We start from the raw sequence: 24,659 nt of genomic DNA, 5'->3' as shown, positions 1-24,659 counted from the left end.
ACAACCAGGTATACATGGATAGATCTAAAGGCTTGGGCACACAGTGGTTTGTAGATCATTTGCATGGTAGAAAGATGCCGAACTAGATAAAAAATCACTCAAGGATCGAGTCATATAAATTCACAGCTGAGGCCAAAACTTGGCTCTCCATTATCTATGCTCGAGTCATGCCTTCACATAATGAGACCGAGGTGACACTTGAGAAGGAAAGTGTGATTTGCACAATCATAGAGGGCATACCAGTGAATGTGAGACAACTCATTATTGATGAGATAACTGAGGTTGTTGCAGAGAGGACTAAGAGTTTATTCTTCTCATCCCTGATCACTCACTTATGCTAAGAGGCCGAGGTGGAGAAGCGGCCTACAGAGAAGGAGAAGAACCCAGACAAGCTCATCCATCCACTGCTGAGAAAGGGAGCAGGGAATGCACAGAAGAAAAGGAAGATTAATGTAACATCTCCCACATTTGGCCAGTGTCCTGACACCACTATCGAGATACCCGATTCTGCCACAGATGCCACAAAGCCTTGCACTGCCATTGTACCACTTGATCAGGGACCTCTCACACTCAGGTATATCTCTCGCCAAGTTTATGGCATGGAGACACAAGTCCGCCAGCTTGTAACTGGTCTTCCTTTTGGACCATCTGGAGAGGGCACATCTGCAGGTCTAGCTAGCCAAGGAAAGGTTCCAACTTTTGTCAGATCTTGTTAAGGAGCAACAAGTCATCGAAGCGAAATTGTGTAAGATTGAGCGGAGGCAGCTGAAGCAGAGGGAACATGAAAAGAAGAAAATCAAGTTCTTGACAAAGATGATGAACACTTTGTGGAAGTTTTGTGGATCAGAGGACGATGATGAGGATGACTTAGAGCTCTCAATTCCCAGTACATCCAGCTCGGAGTGATGCCATTCAGGGAGCACCTCTTTCATTTTAGCTTGTTTTGATTAGTTGCATTGGGGAAAATGCAACACTTTAGGCTGGGGGTGACTCATATATGATGGATGTATGTGGAGCATGATCATTTTTTGATAACTTGCGTAGATTGGTTGATTTTGTATTTTATTAGTTATAATTTGAAGTTTAATTCTAGCATGTTAGCATTAGTTTTTATATTTTTTTTGCACTAGAATATATTTATTTTCTTCTTTTGCTACTTTATTTACTTATAGTAGTATTAATTAAAATCCTTGGTTTTTCTTTATACCGTGGTTCTTTTCCAAGTCAATAATTTGTGTCGAACCGGGTGACTTTTCCCTATGATGGATGGCGTGACAACTTTCTTAAGGGATTAGTCTTGCTTAGTTTTTCTTTCTTTTAGGTAAACATTCTTTTTTTAGTTAGTTTAGTAGCTAGTAGTGAATAAATTAGTTTTTGGGTGTGATCTTGTGTCCATAAACCAACGTGTGGCTTGTTTGGTACCAACATAATTTAAACTTTAGCATATAGAGTTTTGATCTTTAAAATAAAAAATGAAGAAGTAGTAATCCTTGTTGTGACTTTTAGGTTCTATTTTTGGCTCTTTGATTCATTAAATAGCTTTTTAGGCTATATGTAATTTTCTTCGGCTTCATTGGTTTTAATTAGATTTAGGATTTATATGTCACTCGAGTATGTAACATGTGTGGTGAGATTTGTTGTGAATTCTTTTGCATAATTTGTAGTCTAGAACTTGCCCGGAATGTGTTTCAAGGCGAAATCTTAGACTAACTTTGTTTAAAAAATGATATTAGGCATTCCTTGGACCGTTATTGTGCCTTAAATTTCCTACCCTTGCATATTTTCCCTAGTCAACCCCTTTTGAGCCAGAAACCATGTTACAAGCTTTAACCCTTGGTTATTTATTGATCTAGCTTGTGGCATCCTACTTCCCTAAGTACTTTAAAAGTGTAAACATAGGCTAAAAGCCTAAGTTTGGGGGTAAAGGTATGAAAAATTGTGATGTGGAAGTTGCTTAAAAGGTGAATGGAAAATTAAAAAAAATGGAACCTTCCTTGATTTTGAAAAAGTAAATATAAAAAAAAAAGAGAAGGAAGGAAGGAAAAAAACAAGAAGTTGTGAATAAAGGGAAGATTAGGTATGAAATGATAAGTGAAGAAAGGATGAAAAATATTTTTGAAGGAAGTGTGCTTTAATTGTTGCAAAGTGTAGTGCTTAGGGAGGTTTTGAGACACTCTTATCCAAATTGTGCCCTACCTTAAACAAAAGCCTACATTACAATCCTTTAAGTCCTACTTGATTTTGAACCAAGTGTGTCTACAGTCGTGGAGAAATACATGAAGGACAAGCCTGTGACACTACTTTTGTGCATTTGAACATTTTTGAGAGAGTGAGAGTTAATTCTTTTCATTTGATATCTCATGTGTGTTTAAATTGCAATTTATAAGTTGGGATTCTCTCTTAAGTGTGAGGGCACATGAAAATTTTGAGTTGTGAACTTAATTCAATCTCCAATTGGGAGTAATGAACAAAAGAAAATTGTTTGTGATAATGAGGCAAATTTTGAAGCTTTAGTGTCATGACTTGGTTGACACTTTGATTAATATAGTGTTTGAGCACTTGAATTCAAAAAAGGTTTGTGAGAAGTTGGTGATTCATATGCTTTGGATTAATTGTTGGTACCAACCAAAGTCATTAGATTGTGTTTAATTTGTACCTTTTTGACTTGAAATGATGCTTGATATGCCATTGAGATTAATTGATGATTTTAGTGAAGGATGTTCTTAGTTTTTGAATTGCTTGAGGACATGCTATAATTTAAGTTAGGGGGCTTGATAAGTTGGTATTTTATCAACTTATCTCTTCTTAATACTTAGGCTTTTATCTAATTTTGATGAGAAATCAAGGCGTTTTCTGAGGTTTATTTGCATATTTCAGGTATCATATGATTTGGAGGAAATACAGAAGAAACCAAGTCAAAATGTGCAAAATTGAAGAAAAATGACTGCTGCCAGTTAATGCTCTTCGCGATCGCAAACTTAGGCATGCGATCACTGAAGTCTGGCAAACAACACATCGCGAACACAGGGCGAAGTCTGTGAATGCAAAGAGGAAGTTGGTCAACTGTCCTCCAATGCTCTACACGAACGCGTGGATCTGGTCTGCGATCATAGCGCTTCACAACATTACCCTTCGCGATCGTAGGTCTCTTTTCGCGATCGCAATTCACATTTATTGGGCAGTTTTGGGCAAAAATGGAATTTTACATTTTTGATCTCCAAACCTTTTAATACACGACCTAATCTATTGGAAAGATATCTTTTGGCTTATTTTCACTCTTAGGGCTAGAGAGAACAAGGTTGGAAGCTAGGGTTTGTACACCCACTTTGGTCTTGAAGATTTGAAGTTTTTGATTGAGAATTTCTTACCCTATTTATGTTCATTTCTTCATTTCCTTGCTTTGTATTGTATATCTAAGTGTGTAGTATTTTATCCAACACTTGAATCTTGTTTATGGAAATATTCATGTTTAAAGTATGGATTAAATATCTTGTTGTGCTTATGTATTGAATGATTTTTATATTTTTATGAAGTGAGTTATTGTTATTTTAAATATTCTTGTTCTTTAATGTTTCCAAAGGGATTAGCTATCCCTAGAACTCGCTCATTAACTTCGAATTAATTTTGGGAAAGATTATTTGGGGTCGGGAAAGATTAATTAACAAGAACTTAAGGCTTTAACCCTCACTTTATAGATTCTACCTTGGGATAGGATTGAACTACTTGTAGCCATAATCGGGTATTCTTAACCTCCTAATTGCTTTAGGGATAATTCAATTAGGAAGTCTTATTAGTCTTTAGAAGAAGATAATATAGAATTATTACCCATGGCTAACTAACATAAACTCGCTCATATTTGTAAAATTATGAAATACATTAGATCTTTACTTGAGTGTAATTCATGATGCATCCATTTTTGTAGCTATTGATCATTTTACTTGCTTTCTAGGTTAGTTTACAATTCCGCATTTAGGTATAAATATTTTCTCAAATCTATTCTTAGTGTTTGGCATTGCATAACAAGTGATAATTCTCTTACATTCCTAATCGCATACATATTATTCTCTGTGGAATTCGACCCCGACTCGTAGTTGGGTAAATTATATTGCATGCGATCGTGTCCATTTACTTTTTAGTAGTGGATTTGGATATCATCAGTTCCCAACTCATAAGTTCAGTCTAGTAAGTCTGAATCCAACAACGATGCCCAACATCACATAGAACTAGACACCAAGCCAAATGAAGAATATGGTCACGCAAGCAACAGACTATATGTTGAACTAACTAAACAAAGCAACAAGTCACATACTTATTTCTTAGGACTGTAAAGCTGATTACCACCTAGACACATAGACAAATTCATGTGTCGTGTCGGCAGGACACACATAAAGCAAGTTCATGTTTTCATTTTTTCAGCTATAGGGGACATGATTGATCATCATATGATAGTAGACTATTTCTAAAGAAATTTCAAAAACTAACTTGGCGAAATATAACTTAAGACAACTTCAAGCAGGGGATCTAATTATGAATGCTGAAGGATCGACCGAAGATGACCTTAAAAGAGTAGTTTAAGCCTAAGAAATGCCATAATAGATTCATAACAAGGAAAGAGTATAGCATGTGCAACATTGACAGTGTTGAGGAGGCTTGTTATTGGGATTAACAGGGTAAGCATACAAGATAAACATGTTGAGTTTTCAAGAAAAGTATTCCACAGTAAAGCATGATCCAAACTTAGTCTAAAAGGGACTTTACACCTGAGATTCTCAATCATGATAGTCTAATAGAGTCATAATCAGGGGAATAGCAATTTTCACATGAGGTCCTAATACACATAGAAAACAAGCTAGTACAACAATCAACAAGCCCTAACATGCTGAGTATAACACCAATGATTCAAAAATCCAAAGAACTCATGGTAGGAAAGCATATCAACTAAGGTTAATAGAACATGCACACTCTAGGACTTATGCCAATTGACTATGCATAATAGAAAAAGCCAAGTATATTAAAATTTAACTAGAAATTTTAAGCCAATGCTGAAGAGTGCATGATAAAAAAATATGTTTGACTAAACACTGAGATAGTAATTGACACATAAGATTGATGTAAGTATAAAGCAGGGAAAATAGTAGAGCATACATAAAGCATTTATCGGAAAAAAAAGTTCACTTAAAGGAGTTCCTGGCAAGAGATAATCTCCAGAGAGTTTCAGTACAAGAATCCAATGCAAGGCATGTGAAGGGACTCATGACAAATAGTAGGTGATTAGAATGTCATAGCAGGTTTAAGGGAATCATTCAAGTTACACATAAAATGAGCATGTATCAAAACTCAGAATCCAAGTAGGTTCAGATACTATAAAAGACACAGGGTATAGGATAATGAGAATAAACATGAACACGAACATAGGCAAGCAACATCATATTGATTCACAAAGGCCTGAATGACATGACTACAAACAAAAAAGAATAAAATCGCAAGAGTCCCGTTACTCACCAGTTTGCAGAACTAACGGGCTAGTAAGGTAGAGATTAAGAGCCAACAACTTAGTTATCAATAACACAGAGAGAAAAGCAGAAACCCCAAAATACTCAATGCGTAAGAGTTTCCAAGGGCTTCAAGTGAACCCCGGGTAGTGCACGCACTGAGAGAGGTCAAAGATTGAATTTCGGTGTGTCACGAACCAAACCGATGGACCCCGATGGGCACCCGGTAACTTACTCAACCGAGTACCTATGTAACGTATCTTTCATATAATACTATCATAGGTAAATGAGCCAGAGAGGTTGTGGTGAGATAAGTAGAATAAAATATGGAGAAAATACTCGACATTGGACAACCCAACATGTAATCTAAACTCATACATATTATGTACTGGCCTATAAGGCTTGCATGATCCTTTATATATTCAAAACATAGGCCGGCAAGGCCATACAAGCATTCGTATACATGACATCTGTCTACAAGCCTCTAATAGTACACACACTTAACATAAAGGTCGGGACAGGGCCCCGCCATACCAAACAACAGACATCTAAATCTTACTGACTAAACAAGAAACTCCAGAGCAAATAGAGCGCACCAACATCTTTCGTCGAGCTGATAGCCTACTTGGAGGACTCTCGACCTATCTATCGGGACCTGCGAGTATGAAATGCAGCGTCCCCAGGCAAAAGGGACGTCAGTATGAATAATGTACTAAGTATGTAAGGCATGTAGATAAATATATAAAGAGCATGGAAGAAACATGGAGTAAATGACTCATCCTGTAAGTTTGGATAACTCTGTAAATCATGAAATACTTATAGTGTCATGCATATGCATATGAATGTCATGTCGTGCATAGATACATGTGTTCATAATATCATCAAGCCTCTGAGGGCATCCCATCATATCATCTCGGCCACTGTGGGCAAAATCATCAACGTATACTAGCTGTAACCTTTTCCCATATCCCATATACATATAATATACATATATACGCGTATATAACGCCATTTGGTCATGGGTCAATGTGCATGTATAAATGCATGAAATGCATATGAAATACGTTAATAAAATCTCTCGGTACATCATAAAAACTTTATGGCATCGATTAATATCATGAAATAAACTTTACCAACTTACGTATTTTTGAGACCCATGAACAGAAGATAGAATAATATGACACATGGGAGATTAAGAATATACACATCTCTAGAATAAGAATATACAATCCTCTAGCATTTCTATGAATAGAGTAATTTATGGAAGTTGTGCATTTGCTCATTTCGTTTGTATCGTATGAATCATTCCAAATAGAAAGAATGGATAGCCTTAACATACCTGAGTCGATTCTCTTGACAATCCTCTAACACACGATAATTGCGATAAAATACGGAACAAGTCGTATGAAAAGCTTAAAGCAATCACGCTGCTATGCAAAGAAAATCTTGGCCGAAACCTTTCCTTTAGAACTTAGGAACAACATTGCTATTTAGAAAGTGAATTAACGTTGATATTTCCTTGGATTAGAAAGTCTTTGAATTGTAAGGTTTCTATGTGCTTGGATGAAAATCTCCTTGAGAGATTAGGATTCAACGTTACATGAAATGACAAGTTTGGATTAGAAACCAAACTTGGATTTTGAAAGAAAATTAACGTTGCTATTTCCTTGGATTAGAAAGTCTTTGAATTTTAAGGTTTCTATGTGCTTGGCTGAAAATCTCCTTGAGAGATTAGGATTTAAAGTTACATGAAATGACAAGTTTGGTTGAAAATGTTCCTTCAGATTAAAATTTAATTATGAAGGTTATCTCTAATATTTGGGTAGGCCCCACATGCTAGTGACTAAGCCACACAATCTACTTACATGTGCCACCTTTCATTCCTAATATAAGAGTCACAAATCTTGGAATGGGGCTGCCACGTTGGTCTTATCCAAGATTATTAATTAACTACCCACTAATTTTCATTAAGTTGCTAATTTCCACATTAACCAATAATCCACATAATTAAGAATTATCTCAAATTATTTATAATACTAGTCACTTCAAATACACCTTAATATCATGGCCATGTGATACCTTGTATGTTATTAGTTCTTAAATATCGGGTATTTTAGCTTGGGCCGTATTTTATCCCAAAATGTCAAACTTCGACGAAAATTTATTTTTTCAATTTGCTTACCCTCTCACCTTCACGAATTATCTCATCACTTGTTTGAAAAAGCATAATGCTTATAATCTCAAAATAATCTCATTCCCGAACTTACGTCGATTAACTTACGACAAAACTTTAACGTACGAAAATGCGGGATGTAATAAATAATTTCCAAGCTTAAATTAATTTACTTATGGTGTACTTTTATGTACAAAAATATGGGATGTAACATGGTGGCCTTGGCTTCCAGCCAGCGAAGAGGCCGAGATTTAGAACAATATAGGACTAGTAAGAGTGAGAGTACAATGATTAAGGTTGGTCTAAAGGGAATCATGAGAAGGGTTTATATAGTACTGAATCAGGAAACTAAACAATGAAATAAATCAAGCAAACACAAACAAGAAAGAGTAAAATATCACATGCAATTAGTAAAGTAATGGAAAAGGAAAGAAATCTAACTCCAAACCCTAATTAGGGTTCGATACTCAAAAATCGGCTAATTAGTATGAAGAATCAGGCCTCTCTTCATGTATATGAATGAAATATTGTCCAAATCTCCAAGTTTGAGGTTTATTCCAGTTTGATATAGAGAGGGTACTTGCCAAAATTGGGCAAGTACCTAAGTAATGCAATAAACGTGTGACCTGTGGTGAAAACACAGATATGGTAAGTATATAATGGTGGAATCCTATTTCTTTGCATCCTGTCTTCCCGAAACTCGAAGCTCCCATTTACCTAATTTACCACTAGGAGGGAATCACATTTTGCTTCAATGACTTCAGCTCCTAGGGCTTTGGACAATTCCAGAATTGCAATCATAGTCTCATACTCGGCTTTATTGTTAGTTAACCTTGTGGTTTTTATAGATTGTATAATCATGCCACCCGTAGATGTCCTTAGAACTATGCCGAGCCCGGACCCTCTTACATTCGAGGCACCGTCAGTGAACAGGATCCATATTCCAGAAGATGTGCTTGTTTTTAGCAAAAGTTCTTTCTCGACCTCAGGTACGGGGGAGGGAGTGAAGTCGGCTATGAAGTCTGCCAAAATTTGAGACTTGATAGCTGTTCAGAGCTGATACTCGATATCATATCCCCCGAGTTTGATGGCCCATTTGGCTAGTCGGCCCAATAATTCGGGTTTATGCAATATGCTTCGAAGGGGATACATTGTTAAAACGCAAATATGATGGCATTGGAAGTAAGGTTTCAATTTTCGAGACGCACTTATTAATGCAAGAGCTAGTTTTTCCAAGTGCAGATACCTGGTTTTGGCATCACCCAAGGTCTGGCTTACATAATAAATAGGGAATTGCATACCTTGTTCTTATCGAACCACTACACTACTTACCACTATCTCGGATATGGCCATGTATAAATACAATGTCTCACCCTCTTTTAGGGTGTGGAGCAAAAGTGGGCTTGTCAGGTATTGCTTCAACTCCTCTAAGGCATGTTGGCGTTCCGGATTCCATTCAAAGTTGTGTTTCTTTTTGAGAAAGGAGAAGAAATGGTGACTCCTGTCCGACGACCTTGATATGAACTAGCCCAAGGCTGCTATCCGCCCGGTCACCCGCTGCACGACCTTTACATTATTTACCACCATAATTTCTTTGATGGCTTTAATTTTGTCGGGGTTGATCTCGATTCCTCTATTCGATACCATGAAACCTAAGAATTTGCCCGATACTACCCCGAAGGCGCACTTCTCGGGATTGAGTTTCACGTTGTAACTTCTGAGGATGCCGAATGTTTCCTGCAAATGAATCAAATGGTCCTTTGTGCACATGGAATTAACTAGCATGTCGTCAATATAAACTTCCATGGACTTGCCTATTTGATGTTCGAACATCTTATTAACTAGGTGTTAGTATGTGGCGCTTGCATTTTTTAGCCCGAAGGGCATTACATTGTAACAGTACGTATCGTACTTCGTAATGAACGAAGCCTTTTCTCTATCCTCGGGGATCATATGAATTTGATTATACCCCGAATAGGCATTGAGAAAAGTGAGGTTTTCATGGCTGGCCGTGGCATCGACCAAACGGTCGATGTTTGGTAGTTGGAATGAGTCCTTTGGGCATGCCCTATTTAGATCTTTATAATCTACACACATTCTTAGTTTATTCCCCTTTTTGGGAACTACCACCACATTGGTTATCCATTCGGGATATTTTGCTTCCCTAATAGACCATATCTTGAGGAGCTTCGTTACCTCGTCTTTGTTGAATGCATGCTTTATCTCGGACTGGGGTCTCCTTTTTTGCTTCACAGGTTTGTACCTGGGGTCGACACTTAGTCGATGGGTGGTTATCTCCGATGGGATCCCTATCATGTCTAAATGAGACCAAGTAAAGCAATCACTGTTGTTAATAAGGAATTGAATGAGTTTTTTCCTGAGTTCGGGGGTTAATCCCGTCCCCGAGTATACCTTCCGATCTGGGAGATGCTCGATCAATACGGCTTGCTCCAGTTCTTCAATAGTCAACTTTGTTGCATCCGATTCTTCGGGGGCAATGAAGGTTCTGGGAGCGAGGAAATCCTCTTCATCATCTTTGGGGGTTTGTTGGATTTTCAACTCTTCTGAGGTGGAGTGTACAGAATTCAGTACCTCTTTATGGACCGCGAACATTTATTTCACCGCATGTTGCTCTCCATACACTGGCTTTATTCCGTCCTTTATTGGAAACTTCATTATCTAATACAGGGTCAATGGTACCGCCTTCATGTTATGTATCCATGTCCTACCGAGCAAGGAATTGTACCTCGCGTAACCTTTAATGACATTGAATCTTGTATCGTGAACTGCATCAGATATGTTAACTGGAAGGGTGATCTCTCCTTCTATTGCTTCGCGGCCATATTGAAGCCGTTGAGGATTCGGGAGGTAGGTATGGCCTGATAGAGTAATTCGAGTTGTTCTACCACCATCGATCTAATTACGTTGGCCAAGCTACCTGGATCCACGAGTACACGTTTAATTTGGATGTTATTCAAGAGAAACGAGATTACCAGTGCATCGTTGTGTGGATGAGATAGAGTCTCGAAGTCTTCTTCGCTGAATGCGAGGATGTCCTCAGATGCTCGGCCCCGGGTTTTCCCTTGAATTGCCGCAGAAACCTTTATCCGCTTTATCACGGGCCCCTGGGGAACGTCGGTCCCCCTGATAATCATATGAATGATGTGCTGAGGTTTTCCCACTTCGCTTCCCCTATTTGCCTCTCTTTCTTCTCGGGTGAGGTTTTTCCGAGTGTTTTGTCATTTTCTCGGCATATACTCCTGTTGGTGTGGGAACTTACACCAATGTATTAAGTGTTGCATGAGACCATATCAACGGGAATTGGCTCCAGTGCAACCTCAGGGTTTTGTGGTGGTACACCATTACCTAGAACAACTGCACCATACTCTCTACGGTCTTCGAGACCATTGTTGTCATGTGTGTTTACTGAGTTAGACATTTTGACCTAAAATCAAAGAATTTTGGACAAGAAAAAGTGTGAAAGATAACTTGCGTTTTGTAGTAAGCAAGCAAGAAAACAATCACTATTATTCGTAGCCCCACGGTGGGCGCCAAACTGTTTACCTTGAAAATGGTAGTAACAATTAGATTTTATTTTGTGGTTCTAAAAATATGTGATCTATTTTTATGCTAGTTTTTAGACAATAGATGCTAAGTGAAAGATTAGAAAATAAGATAATAGCTTGTAGACAATGTAATAATCAAACCGAATGGCTGGAAATCGGGGCCTCGAGGTCGAGTCGGATGCCCAGCTAAGGGCATTCAATAGAGGATTAACAGTTACGATAAATTCGATGGAGGCTCTTTATGACCAATAATGAGCAATAAATAAAGAACAATTAATGAAATGTAATAAATATAAGTAAGACAATAAATGTAAGCTATATGATCAAATAGAGAGTATGTTTGAGTTAGAGAACAGAGAATGTTCTTGTATTGGATGTAGTGTGTAGTATACCCCCCATTACAAAAATGACAAGGGTTCCCTTTATATATGAGGGGAAAATCCCAATATGACACATGCGTAATTATTACATAAAGTAGCCAGTACAACCACTCAATCAGCCTGGTACATGCTGTCACTATTTGTGCAGGCATTTTCAGAAAAATACTGCTCCTAGGGAACTGCCCGCTTACTTGTGATAACCATCAGTTCGTTCTGCCCAGACACCGGTCATGAAGAATCCTCGAAGACTTCGAACCCTGAGCTATTCTTCGAGCCCTTCGAGGTGAAATTACGTAATGCCTCGCCGATCGTGAAATTGGTCTTTTTGATTTTAGTCGCATACAATTTTATTAAGATGTGACCGAACCCACAGGGCTACTTATGTATCTCCTCTTAAATGGGAATCAGGTCAAGCGTAGTTCAGTTACGTCAAATGAAAAAATGCAAACAATCTTAAACATAGTATCTCTTGACTACATCTGAATTGATAGGTTTTGGACAAATCTCTCTGTCCCTTTCTGCAAGTATAAGTGCTCCTCCTGTTAGTACTTAATGAACCATGTAGGGACCTTGCCAGTTGGGTGAGAACTTCCCCTTGGCTTCATCCTGATGTGTGAAGATTCTCTTTAGCACCAATTGCCCCAGTGTGAATTGCCTTGGTCTTTGACCTTTTTTGTTGAAAGTTGTTGCCATTATGTTCTGGTAGAGTTGACTGTGACATACTGCATTCATTCTCTTTCCATCAATGAGGGCCAGTTGTTCATAGAAGCTTTGTACCCATTCTTCGTGGCTGAGCTCAGCTTCTTGTATGATTTTTAGAGAAGGGATTTCTACTTCGGCAGGGATAACCGCTTCAGTACCATAAACCAGTAGGTAGGGAGTTGCCCCAGTTGATGTGCGAAGTGTGGTACAATATCCAAGCAAAGTAATTGGAAGCTTCTCATGCTATTGTTTGTAATTGTCTACCATTTTCCTCAATATTTTCTTGATATTCTTGTTGGAGACTTCTACAGCTTCGTTCATTTGGGGCTTGTATGTTGTGGAGTTCTTATGCTTGATCTTGAAGAGTTTCATACATGGCCTTCATTAGATCACTATTGAGATTTGCTGTGTTGTCAGTGATGATACTCCAAATAGACAAACAATGCGGTCCCGAACAAAATCCGCTACAACCTTTTTAGTTGCAGCTTTATAAGATGTTGCTTCAACCCATTTTGTGAAGTAGTCTATGGCCACCAGAATGAACCTATGCCAATTTGAAGCAACACATTCGAATGGGCCGATGACATCCATACCCCAAGCGGAGAAAGGCAAGGGTGAAGTTGTTGTGTTGAGTTTGTTGGGTGGTACTCCTATCATGTCAGCATGTATTTGGCATTGGTGACACTGCTGAACATACTTGATGCAATCTATTTCCATAGTCCTCCAGAAATACCCTGCTCTTAGTATCTTCTTGGCTAAGGTGAAACCATTCATGTATGGTCCACAGGTTCCAGTATGTATTTCCTCGAGCAATCTGGATGCCTCCTTGGTATCGACAAACCGTAGTAATCCCGGGTCTAGAGTCCTTTTATATAGAATTACCCCACTTTGAAAGAACTGGTTGGCTAACCTTCGAAGCTTGCGCTTCTGAGTGTGGGTAGCAGCCTATAGGTATTATCCAATTTCTAGGTATTTTTTGATGTGATTGAACCATGGATTTTTGTCGATCTCTTCTTCAACACGAGCGCATTAAGCCGACTGCTCATGGATTCTTATTGGGATAAGATCAATGAAGTTCTTGTCTGGGTGTTTTATCATGGAGGACAAAGTGGTTAACGCATCTGAAAACTCATTCTGAATCCTTGGAACATGTTTGAACTCTATCTTTGCGAACCTCTTGATCAATTTTCGTACACAGTGCAAATATGGCAATATTTTAGTGTTCTTCATATCCCATTCCCCTATAACCTGTTGCACCAAAAGATCTGAATCTCCGATTACCAGAAACTCCTAAACATTCATGTCCATGGCCAACCTAAGCCCCAAGATGCAAGCCTCATATTCTGCCATATTATTGGTGCATGGAAACCTGAGTTTTGTGGAAACCAGATAGTTTTTGCCGATCTCTGATACTAAGATAGCTCTGATACCCACCCCTTTGAAGTTTGTTGCTTCATTGAAGAACATTCTCCAACCATCATATGTCTCGGTGATATTATCTCCTACAAATGATACCCCCTTATCGGGAAAATACATTTTCAATGGTTTGTATTTTCCGTCCACGAGATTTTCTGCCAGATGATCTTCCAATGCTTGCCCTTTGATTTCTTTCTGAGTTACGTAGACAATGTCAAACTCACTCAACAATATTTTCCACTTTGCTAACTTACCTGTAGGCATGGGTTTCTGAAAGATGCATTTTTGCGGATCCATCCTTGATATGAGATATGTAGTGTATGGAAAGAAATAATGTCTCAACTTCTGAGTTATCCACCTCAGAGCACATCATGTGCATTCCAGCAAAGAGTACCGGGAATCGTAAGGTGTGAATTTCTTGCTCAGATAATATATTGCTTGCTCCTTTCTTCCAGTTTCATCATGTTGTCCCAAAACGCAACCAAAAGTCCCATCTAATACAGACAAATAAAGCATTAGAGGTCTTCCTGGTTTTGGTGGGACCAGAACGACCGATTTAGACAAATACTCCTTGATTTTGTCGAAGGCGTTTTGGCATTCTTCAGTCCAGCTTATTGCAACATCTTTCCTCAACATTTGAAGATTGGTGCACATATCATAGTTGATTGTGCTATGAAACAACTGATGTAATTGAGACGTCCTAAAAAACTCATCACATCTTTATTATTCTTTGGAGGTGGAAAGTCTTGGATAGTTTTGACCTTTGACAAGTCTAACTCAATACCTCGGCGACTGACGATGAATCCTAATAGTTTTCTAGTAGGGACTCCGAAGGCACACTTTGCAGGATTCAGTTTCAGATTGTAATTTCCAAGCCGGTCGAAGAATTTCTTCAGGTCTGCTATATGATTCGTACTACTTTTAGATTTGATGATAACATCATCCACATATACCTTTATTTCCTTGTGTATCATGTCGTGGAAAGTTGTTGTAATGGCTCTCATGTAGGTGGCTCCACTGTTCTTCAGACCAAACAACATCATTTGTAACAGTATATCCCCCACGGTGTGATGAAGGCTGGCTTTTTAGCATTCTCTTCATCCATCCAGATCTTATGGTATCCGGCGAAGCAATCCATAAAGGACTGGAGTTCATACTTGGCACAATTGTCAATCAATATGCGTATGTTGGGCAAAAGGAAATCCTCTTTGGGACTTGCTCATTTTAGATCTTGGTAATCAACACATACTCTAACTTTCCCATCTTTCTTCTCAACTGTCATAATATTGGCCAACCAAGTCGGATATTCGACCATTCTAAGAACATTGGCTTTGATTTGCTTGGTGACCTCTTCCTTTATCTTTAAACTCATATCCGGCCTGAACTTTCTGAGCTTCTGCTTTACTGGTGGACACATGGGATTAGTGGGTAGCGTGTGAGCCACTATGGATGTGCTCAAACCAGTCATATCATCATAGGACCATGCAAAGACATCTTTATACTCTTTTAGGAATTTGATGTACTCTTCCTTCTTTGACGGTGATAGGTGAATGCTTATGCGTGTTTTCTTGACCATTTTAGAATCCCCTAAGTTAACTGCCACTGTTTCCTCCAAATTATACTTTTGTTTGTTTTCAAAGTTTTCCACTTCTCTGACAATTTTCACAGGTATTATATCTTCTTCCAGATCATCTGAATCACTATCCTTATGTTGCGTTGTCTCATTACATGTCACAGTTGTAGGTTCATCGGGATAAGTAATAATAATGTTGAAAAGATAATGTAAAGAATAATAGTAAATACGAAAAGCAGTAACACATTAACAAAATCTTAAAAACATCAACAAGTGCGGCTCGATGACTCAAGCAATTATATCAAAACAAATACTGAAAATGTCTCAAATGCTTAAAATTATTTTTAAAGTAACTCATGCTAATTTGCCAGGCTACCGAGGAACTCGATGGGCCCGGGATGGTGCAACAGTCTGGTTCTTGAGAACAACTCTTTTCACCACGGTCTGAATGGTAAGGTCTTCTTCCTCCTCCTATTCAACTATTGCACTGCAGTCTATATCTTCTTTATCTAGGAATAGCTTCCTCATGCCATCTAAGACTACATCTTCCTTAGATCCCCACATCATATCAGCTTGATGATATGTCTGGTGCAGAGGTGGTATCGGTTGTTCCAGTGGATAATAAGGACCACGCCATGGTGGTGACCACTTCTAGTATTCTTGCCAAGTATATTTATATCCGAGCCCAAAGGTTGTGCCATGACGCTACGCTTGTACGAGTTTGTTGATCCCTTGAAGGTTTTTGCCGAGACCTTTGCCAGGTTCATACCCTATCCATAATATTATGCTTTCTATCTTGTTGCTCTACCATCGGTCCTTTTTAATTGCGTGGACTCACTCTGTGCGATGGTATGGTTCTCCACCCATCTTTTTCCTGCTTTCGATGACTGGAACGGTCTAATTGGTGTAGATAGGGTTGCTTACATCTGCATGAATATTCACCTCTTGATAATTCCATTCAAACTTCACAGCCTGATGCAGGATTAAAGACACTGCTCGGGCAGCACATATCCATGGTCGTCCTAAAAATAGGTTGTAAGTAGCAGATATATATATATCACTTGGAACTCGACATCAAACCAGGTCGGGCCCATCTTTAGGCTGAGGTTGATTTCTCTGATGGTGGATATTTGAGATCCATCAAACGCCTTCACATTCATGCTTCCCATCCTTATCTTGTGCAAGCCTTTACCCAATCTCTTCAGATTAGTTAGTGGGTATATGTTGAGACTTGAACCCCCATCTATCCGAACCTTGGCGATGAATCTATCCTCAAATTGTACCATGATGTGTAGTACTCTGTTGTGACTTAGTCCATCTGGTTGTAATTCATGGATCACGCCCAACTATGCCTTATAAAAAGGACACACGGACGTTGCAAATATAATCTGAGTATTTAGCCCACATTCAAACCCACAAGGAATTAACCTATCATTTACTTTCGTTAAACGTACTAAACTCCACGGAATCAACTTCCCAAACGTTGTTAATAACAATTGATGGTATCTCTACTAACTAAGAATGAATGTAATTAAACGGCTTAAAACTAACTATGAATTAGTTGTAAATAATTAAGAGAAGGTTCTAAGGCTATGATTTTCCCTATTGATGGAATCCCTCCCGGTTATGCTTCACATAAAATCACCAAATCTTCTCTATCAATCATGAGCACTCCTCTTACCGTAAATCTCTCCCGAGTAATCACGATAATTTACTAGACGCACTCTTCCGAAATACACTAGCTGGCTTTGTTTATTACAGCTCACTTTAGATTGTACTCAAGGCTTCGTTATCCCTAATACTGCCTTTAAACTCGCAGTTATAGATCCCTCTTATACTTTGGGAGTGGTGTTGTTCAACAATTACCTAAATATTTACTCTCTCTTGAGTTATGCACACTAAATAGGCACAACTAATTGAGGATCCTGTTAATTAACTACAAGAAACACGTAGTTGAACAAATAGAGATTAAACTGGCAAACTATATTAACATAATCAAGAAGTTCATCCTTCAATAGGTTCCATCAAAACCCTAGACTAAGGAATTAGCGACTCATGACAAAACAAGATGAAACAACTAAATTAATCATAATGGGTAATTGTAAGAAATTAAAAGAGATAGAAAAACTCTAATGTTTGGTTGATCTTCTCACACTTGTTCTTTCTCCAAGGTATTCTAAAAACAAGCTTCCCACCAATCTTGGGCGAGTTTCTAAAGCTTATAAGGGTTTGGCAAAAGTTCCTCGAATTTACACTTTGGTACCCAAATTTTCTAACGCGTGAACAGTGCACCGCGGTTGCGGCAAGACCGCGGCTCGACCGCGGTGGGAGCTGAACATTCTACCTCGAGCCTTTATCTGCCACGGTCGTGGTGGAATTTGCTCAGGCCATTTTCTCACTTTTTTGTGATCGGGTACTTCTCAAGTGGGCGTTTTCTTCACCTTATTGCCTCCAAAACACTCTATGGTGCTTCCTCACTTAGAATATTCCCTGCGAAACAAAATAACACCATTTAGAGCATTTTGTTCGCAATTCACCTATAAAACAACAATAAATCATGGTAATATTAAGGTGTAACTATCATCTATATAGCCTAATATCATTCATCCATATGAAAGGTAATTTTGTGGCTCTCCAATACCTGCCCGACCATGTTAGCCATCTCCCCACTAGTGGTGTTGGTACATAAGCTTCACTCAACACCTTCATCAAAGCATTCCTGTATGTGTCAGAGTTTGCAACAGTGACAAGATGGATATCTGAGCGGGAGTTTTGTTCAAATGGTCCACAACAGAGTATTCTCTTGCTTGTAATTTCCTCTAAAGGTCATCAGTGCCAGTCTCGACAACAAGCGGCTTATATATAGCTTCTTTGCTTGTCCCTCCCAGGTTATCAGGTGTATAAACTCTGCCAGTTCTAGTTAAACCTTGTTCCGTACCTGTTTCCTCCATTTTTGTTTTCCCTTTCTCCTTGCTTCCGCAACATAGCCCCACGGGATGTTATCAGACTTGTAAGATTGTGTAGGAGCTACCATCAGAGTAAAGGGTATAGTTACCTAGACTTCAAATGGTGCTTGGGTTTGTACCACAACTGGTGTGAGGGTGACTGAAGATGTTTTTGAATCATCTCTCTCTCGAATGAGTTAGATTGACCCCTCCGAATCCCATTCCTTGTCAGTCTCTATCACATTCACTCCCTAACCTCTATGATCCGGGAGAGGATTATTACGAACATTTGGTACATCTTCCTTTGCCTATATGACCTTAGTGTCAATCAGTGTCTGGATCTTGTTTTTCAGTGTGTGACACTCATCAATGGTATGACCCTTCATGCTTGAATGATAGACACATGTTTTGATGGGGTTAATCCACTTGGAAGAATTCTCCATAGCAATGATCGGGTCCAACCCTACACCACTACAAAGTGGCAAGAGAGGTCGAAGCAGCTTTTACCCGAGATGGTCGATATCGAATCCACAGGGAGCTAGATTGTTTGGGATTTGGATTCCTATCTAAACTAGCAGTGGCGTAGTGCTATTTATTACATTTCCAATCATAATTGTTCGTTTGTTGCTTCTAATTTTATGCTAATAAGATGCTAAATTAAACTAAGAGTAAATGCTTGTAAGGTTTTCTAAATGGATAACAAGGTACTAGGGAAGTGACTTTCTCCTAGGTGAATATTTGACGGGATCTAAAGCCTAAGGCAAAGTTATTATGTTGGGGATTAAGATATAGCCAATGCACGAAACTACTCACTCTATACCTCTCGGTAGCTTTAGTGACTCTGCCCTAATTGACTTTCTCAAGACCAATTGGGTGTCAAAATTGTGCAAGTAATATAGGCTCAAGTCGGGTATCACTATCTCTAGGTTTAACCCTTTAATTGGGGCTATCAATCTCTTGATTACACCTTAATTCCTTGTTAGACTGATTTTCCTTGACTCAAGTTCTCTTTCTCAAGAAGAACCCAAGTCAAAAAGGCACAAATTAGTGTTTGCAACCACTAATTCAACATGAAAAACACAAATCAGTCCAAATATCAAATACCCATAAACACCTAAGCCTTAAAACAAAAGACCCATCAAATACCCACACTAGAGTTGAGCCACAACCCTAGCTAATGGGTCTAGCTACTCATAATAATGGAAGAAAACAGATAGTTAGATGAATAATAACCCATATAATATGTTTACAAGCTAAGAATTAAAGATTCAATGTTGAACTAGCCACAAAATTACTCAATATAGGTCCAAAATGGCCTTCACGTGCTCAACTACGAATTAGATTCTAACAGATACCCTAAAAATGTGAAAAGAAAGTATTTATGCAAGGCTAAATTTTCTGGACAAAAATACCCATGGCAGAGGTATCACGGACCGCAAAAAATGCACCACGGCCGCGATGAGACGTTTTGGCTTGACTTTTCATTCTCTACATCTTGCCACCGCGGACTGCATAAAATGCTCTGCGGCCGCGGTGGCTTCACTGCGGTCTGCACAAAATGCTCTGCGGACCGTGATGGCTTCCAATCATCCAAACCCCTAGATCTTTAAACCACATCTCTGCGGACCGCATAAAATGGATTGCATCCACGAGAAATCCTCTGCGGACCGCACTACTTGAAGACCCAAAAGTGGACCTCTCTAAACTTATCCACCGCGGACCGCACTAAACGATCTGCAGCCGCGGTGGGTCTATTGCAGCTACAGTGGATTTTATGTTGCTGCAGTGCCTTTACTTGTTCTTGGTACTTGTGCAGGTTTCACTCCTTTTTGAGCTGGTTTTGACTACTTGTCACTTTTTTGACCAAACCCTACAAACAAGCACAACATGTAAACTTTCGGGATTATCTGTATATAGTTTAGTTCAAAACTCAAGCAAAAAGGAGTATAAAATAGACTAGAATCCCTAGTTATCAACTCCCCCAAACTTAAGTTTTTGCTTGTCCTCAAGTGAACAAAGTAATTCCCACATCCTTAGGAATAAAACCAAGAAAATTCATCTGACCTAAAGTGACCTCATCTAGCATCAATTGGGACTAACAATTGCCCTCAATTCAAATGAATCATTAACAATATTCAACCTTTTAAACACCATGGTTTTAGTGCGACACAAAAGCATCAAGAATTGACTCAACTCATCAAAGAAACTCTTTCTACCACTTTGGTCATTGTGGAACCCAAACTCATACTCCTCACTCTCCTTTAAGCAAATCTCACTTTTAGATTGTAGCACTCCGAATGAGGATTATGGAAACACACTCATCTCTCTCAAAGAAAGGTCACAAGTCCAGCTCTAAGTACCATAAGCTTTCCCCTTATGTGAGTCACCACTAATGTAAGCTTCATTCAACTCAAGATCATATAGGGCTTTTGTAGAGATATAGTGAAGGCTATTGGTTCAGGGTAGGAAATATTTGGTCTAAGTAGGTTCCATCTTCCCTTAAGCAGTTCATTTGCTTCATTTTGGCACACATTCTCTTGACTTTTTAAGTCATTTACTTCTTTCTTAGGGGTTAGAGAAATACACTGTCACTCTTTCTTGTTCATTTCAAAACATTTTCTCCTCTCTAAACTTTCCACACCTTTCATCTCTTTACTTTTTTTGAATCCCTTCATTTCTTCTACATTGTTCATTCTTTTTGACTTTTTGCTTTTCTTTCTTTTCATTGCCTTTCCTTTTCTTAATTTTGTACCTTTTACCACTTTGTTGCATTCCTCGTCTCTCCCACCAATCTTATGCTTTTTCCTTGTGCTAAGGAAAGATCGGGTTCCAAGAGAGGTTCTTTTTAGAAAGGGTAAAGGCTTGTATCTTGTTTTTTTTAAAGAAAAAGGATTACGGCTTAAAAGGGTTGACTAGGGGTATTATCATTGGTAGACTATGGAAGTTTTGAACATACCATTCGGATCAAGGAGAGCCTATAATCACCTCTCAAGTCAAACTACACTTAGAATTTCGCCTAGACAAATATTCAGGGCAAGTTCTAGACTAATGGCACGGGACTTGGACTAGCAATTCAATTTTTCACCACACAAGCTATAGGATTGTTAAATAGATAGAGTCGGGGTCCCACCACAACCTTAGCTAAGATTAGAGCAACACGAATGGTTCCGAAAAACCACTTGATGATTATCGGCCAACACAAGAGTCTCAAGGTCGTAACTTTCACCATCATATACAAAATAGTTTGTTTTTGACCATAAGATCAAAGGCAAATGTGTTAGGCCTAAGTGGAGCTTTGCTTGAGGCACTATTACTCATTAGCTACTATTTACACAAAAAAACAAAAAGAAAAAAGACTCAAACTCTTAAGAAGGTTGTCATGCCATCCATCATCGGGAAGAGCCACCCGGTTCACACAAATTCCACCTTTGGAAAGAACCATGGCATTAAGAAAACCAAAGGCTTATTGCACGCAAAACTCAAAATAAGAAGCTACGAAAATGAAGTAAGAAGCTATGAAAGAAAATGATGAAATTAAAATGAATATGTACAATAGGGGATTTCGACGAATATACATAAGGGGGAATGAATATATACATCAGAAAGTAACTTAATATACAGACCAAGGTTGCAAAGTACGAAAAGTGCAATAAACTAGTAAAATTCTATACATACCAAAAGTAAAAAAGAAAGCATAATAAATAGAAAGAAGTATCATATTTACAATCCAATATCATCAAAATAGGGCTACCCCCTCAAAAGAAAGCTAGCATTGTCTTTAATGCTAACTAACCAAAAATAGCTCAATAAAAGATAGAGAGTAAAGAGAAACTCCATATTGGCCCTCCGTCTACATGGGATCATGAGCCTGGGTCCCTGGGTCCTGTGACTGCTTGGGAACCTGTGACTGGATCCCGGTATCATGTGCCTACACTGGGACCTAAGGTTGCTCTAGGGCCTAAGGCTGGCTAGAAGAACCTCCCTGCGGGTCCTCCAACTCTATCACTACATCATAAGCTCGGGGGATCACTCTCTTCCTCTTTGCTGGCCTCTCCATCTACTGCTCCAACTCAGGTTGGGCTACTGGAACCGGGGCATACAATAGCATCTCCAAGGACAAGCGATCAGCGACATTCGTTTTCTCCACTTCGACCCTCAACTCTTTCACATACTCATTTGATGCTCGAGTCTTTCTCAGTTTCTTTGTTTCCTTAGTCAGCTCCTTCAGTGCTTTCCATTAATACCTACAGCCTCTAATATCAATTACTGGTTCTTCAGGAGCTTTTTCTTGTTGTCCAAAAGCCCCTTGAGAGTCTCCTCCACTGATGATGGAATATGTGGTTGTGGGGTTACGGACTGGGCTTCCACCAAACTAGAAAGCACAGATAACTTAGAAGTAGATGCCTGCATCTAGTTGTTGATACTGGCAAGGGTTTGGCTCAAATGGTGGCCAATCAATGGGTAGGCTAAGGATGAGGGGATATCTGGAATAGTGGCAGTAGAAGGTCCTAGGCTGATGTCTGGTGTAGCTGAGGGAGGCTAAGAATAAGCTAATACTACTACTGACTCTTCAGAATGGCCAGTAGAAGCAGTGGCTTTGCCTTTAGGATCTTTGCCTTTAGGGTTGTCATCACCTTTGAGGCTGTACCAGGAGAAAGGCATCTTTGGCTTCACTTTCACATCAAACTTCCTTTTCTCTACATCTTGGTCCTCAAAGTACATTGTCAGGAAATTTGGGAAGGGGTAGGATCTATCACCTTCATTCACCACCCTTGTGATCACACTGGACATAACATTCCCGATGTTGATGGGGTACCCCATCATGATAGAAGCCACCAATATTGCCCGGGAGATAGGAAGAGAGTTCTCATGAGTAGTGGGATCCAACCTGCTGCATACGAACGTTTTCCACCCCTTTGCCTGAAAGTTCAATGTTCTGATCAGAATATGGACTCCTGATGTCAACCATGTTGGGGTAGTACCCGAGAGTGCCAAGTACTCCGCTAACCATGGACGGGCTGCCTCATCCAATGTTACCTTTTCTAAGTATAATGTTTCATCTTCCTCTGGAAAGCCCAGGTAGTCATTGATTGTCTTCCCATCAAACTTCACTGTCAAATTCCCCACCTTAGTCACTTTCGTGCCCTTTTTGATGTGGGCAACATTAGCATATAACTCCTTGACTAGGTGCTCATTTGCCTCCTCAAAGTTGCCTGTAAAATAGTCCCATCCCGGTCTCTCTCTGAATTGCCTCTGCACATTAGGGTTGTGAGGCAGAAGATCCTTGTCAATGAATCTCCGTTAAAATATCAACTTCCTCTCAGGCCACCACTTTTAGAATTTGTGGTAAGTAATCTCACTGACAAATCTTCTTTTCCACACCTTAGGGTTTCTAGTTCTCTCCACACCCCCGGGTTGTGGCACACCCCCTCCCTCTTCATCCGGAACCTCATCATTGACGGGATCCTCTCTAGGTGATAAACCAGTAGGTGAAGCAGATGCTGCACTGTCACTGCCCTCAGTTGAGCGCTCAGATGAATCAGAAGAAATTAGAACTGAAGCTTGAGCAGTAGGAGTTCCCGGAGGTGTATCTCTCAATCTGTGCCTCTCCAGCCAGTTAGGAACATACTCTAGCACTGAATCGGTGTCAGATGCTTCCCAGGAGGGCAAATACTCACTTGCCTCTGAATGGGAAATAGCTCTATCTGCAACCTTTATTGACTTTCTGGTGTCCTTGGTTACCTGCCGGACTTGGGGGGTCAATTTGATCATTCCTCGTCCCCTACCCTGGGAGGACTCTCCTTTGACTTTCTGTTTAACACCTCCGCCTCATCATTTAACCATTGTCTACAAATGGAATTCAGTTAAAGCTTGTTAGTATCACAATGCAAGGAGAAACAATGAAGAATATAATTGCAGACAGCTAACTTCAGACCGCATAAAAAGAAATGCGGCCGCAAAGAGACTACCGTGGACCGCACAAAATGGCACCGCGGCCCGCATTGAGGGGTAAGAATATCCACTCTCTGATTCCAGGCACCACAGACCGCAAGAAATGTTGTGATGCCATGGTATGGCACCGCAGACCGCAAAAAATTGACTGCGATCGCGGTCCTCAAGATCAACCTCTCTAAAGTTTACCACCGCAGTCCGCACAAAATGGCATCGCGGACCGTAGAGAGGCACCGCGGACCGTAAAAAATCCACTGCTGATAGCGGTAAGCCTCACTTAGTAACACCAACCTAGGGTTTTAATATTTATCTCATTTTTAGCCTAAATTCACATATTATTAATCCCCTAGGTAGTTAATCATCATTATTCACTAATTAACCCTAATCTAAACATCATTAAGTAACCCTACACTACAAATTGAAAGAAAAGGGAAGAGAAAGAAGTACAACTAACTAATTA

The sequence above is a fragment of the Nicotiana tabacum genome, chromosome 20 (genome assembly GCF_000715075.1).
Source record: "Nicotiana tabacum cultivar K326 chromosome 20, ASM71507v2, whole genome shotgun sequence".
Lineage (NCBI taxonomy): Eukaryota > Viridiplantae > Streptophyta > Magnoliopsida > Solanales > Solanaceae > Nicotiana > Nicotiana tabacum.
The sequence above is the reverse complement of the archived record's forward strand: the minus strand, read 5'-3'. Positions refer to the sequence as shown.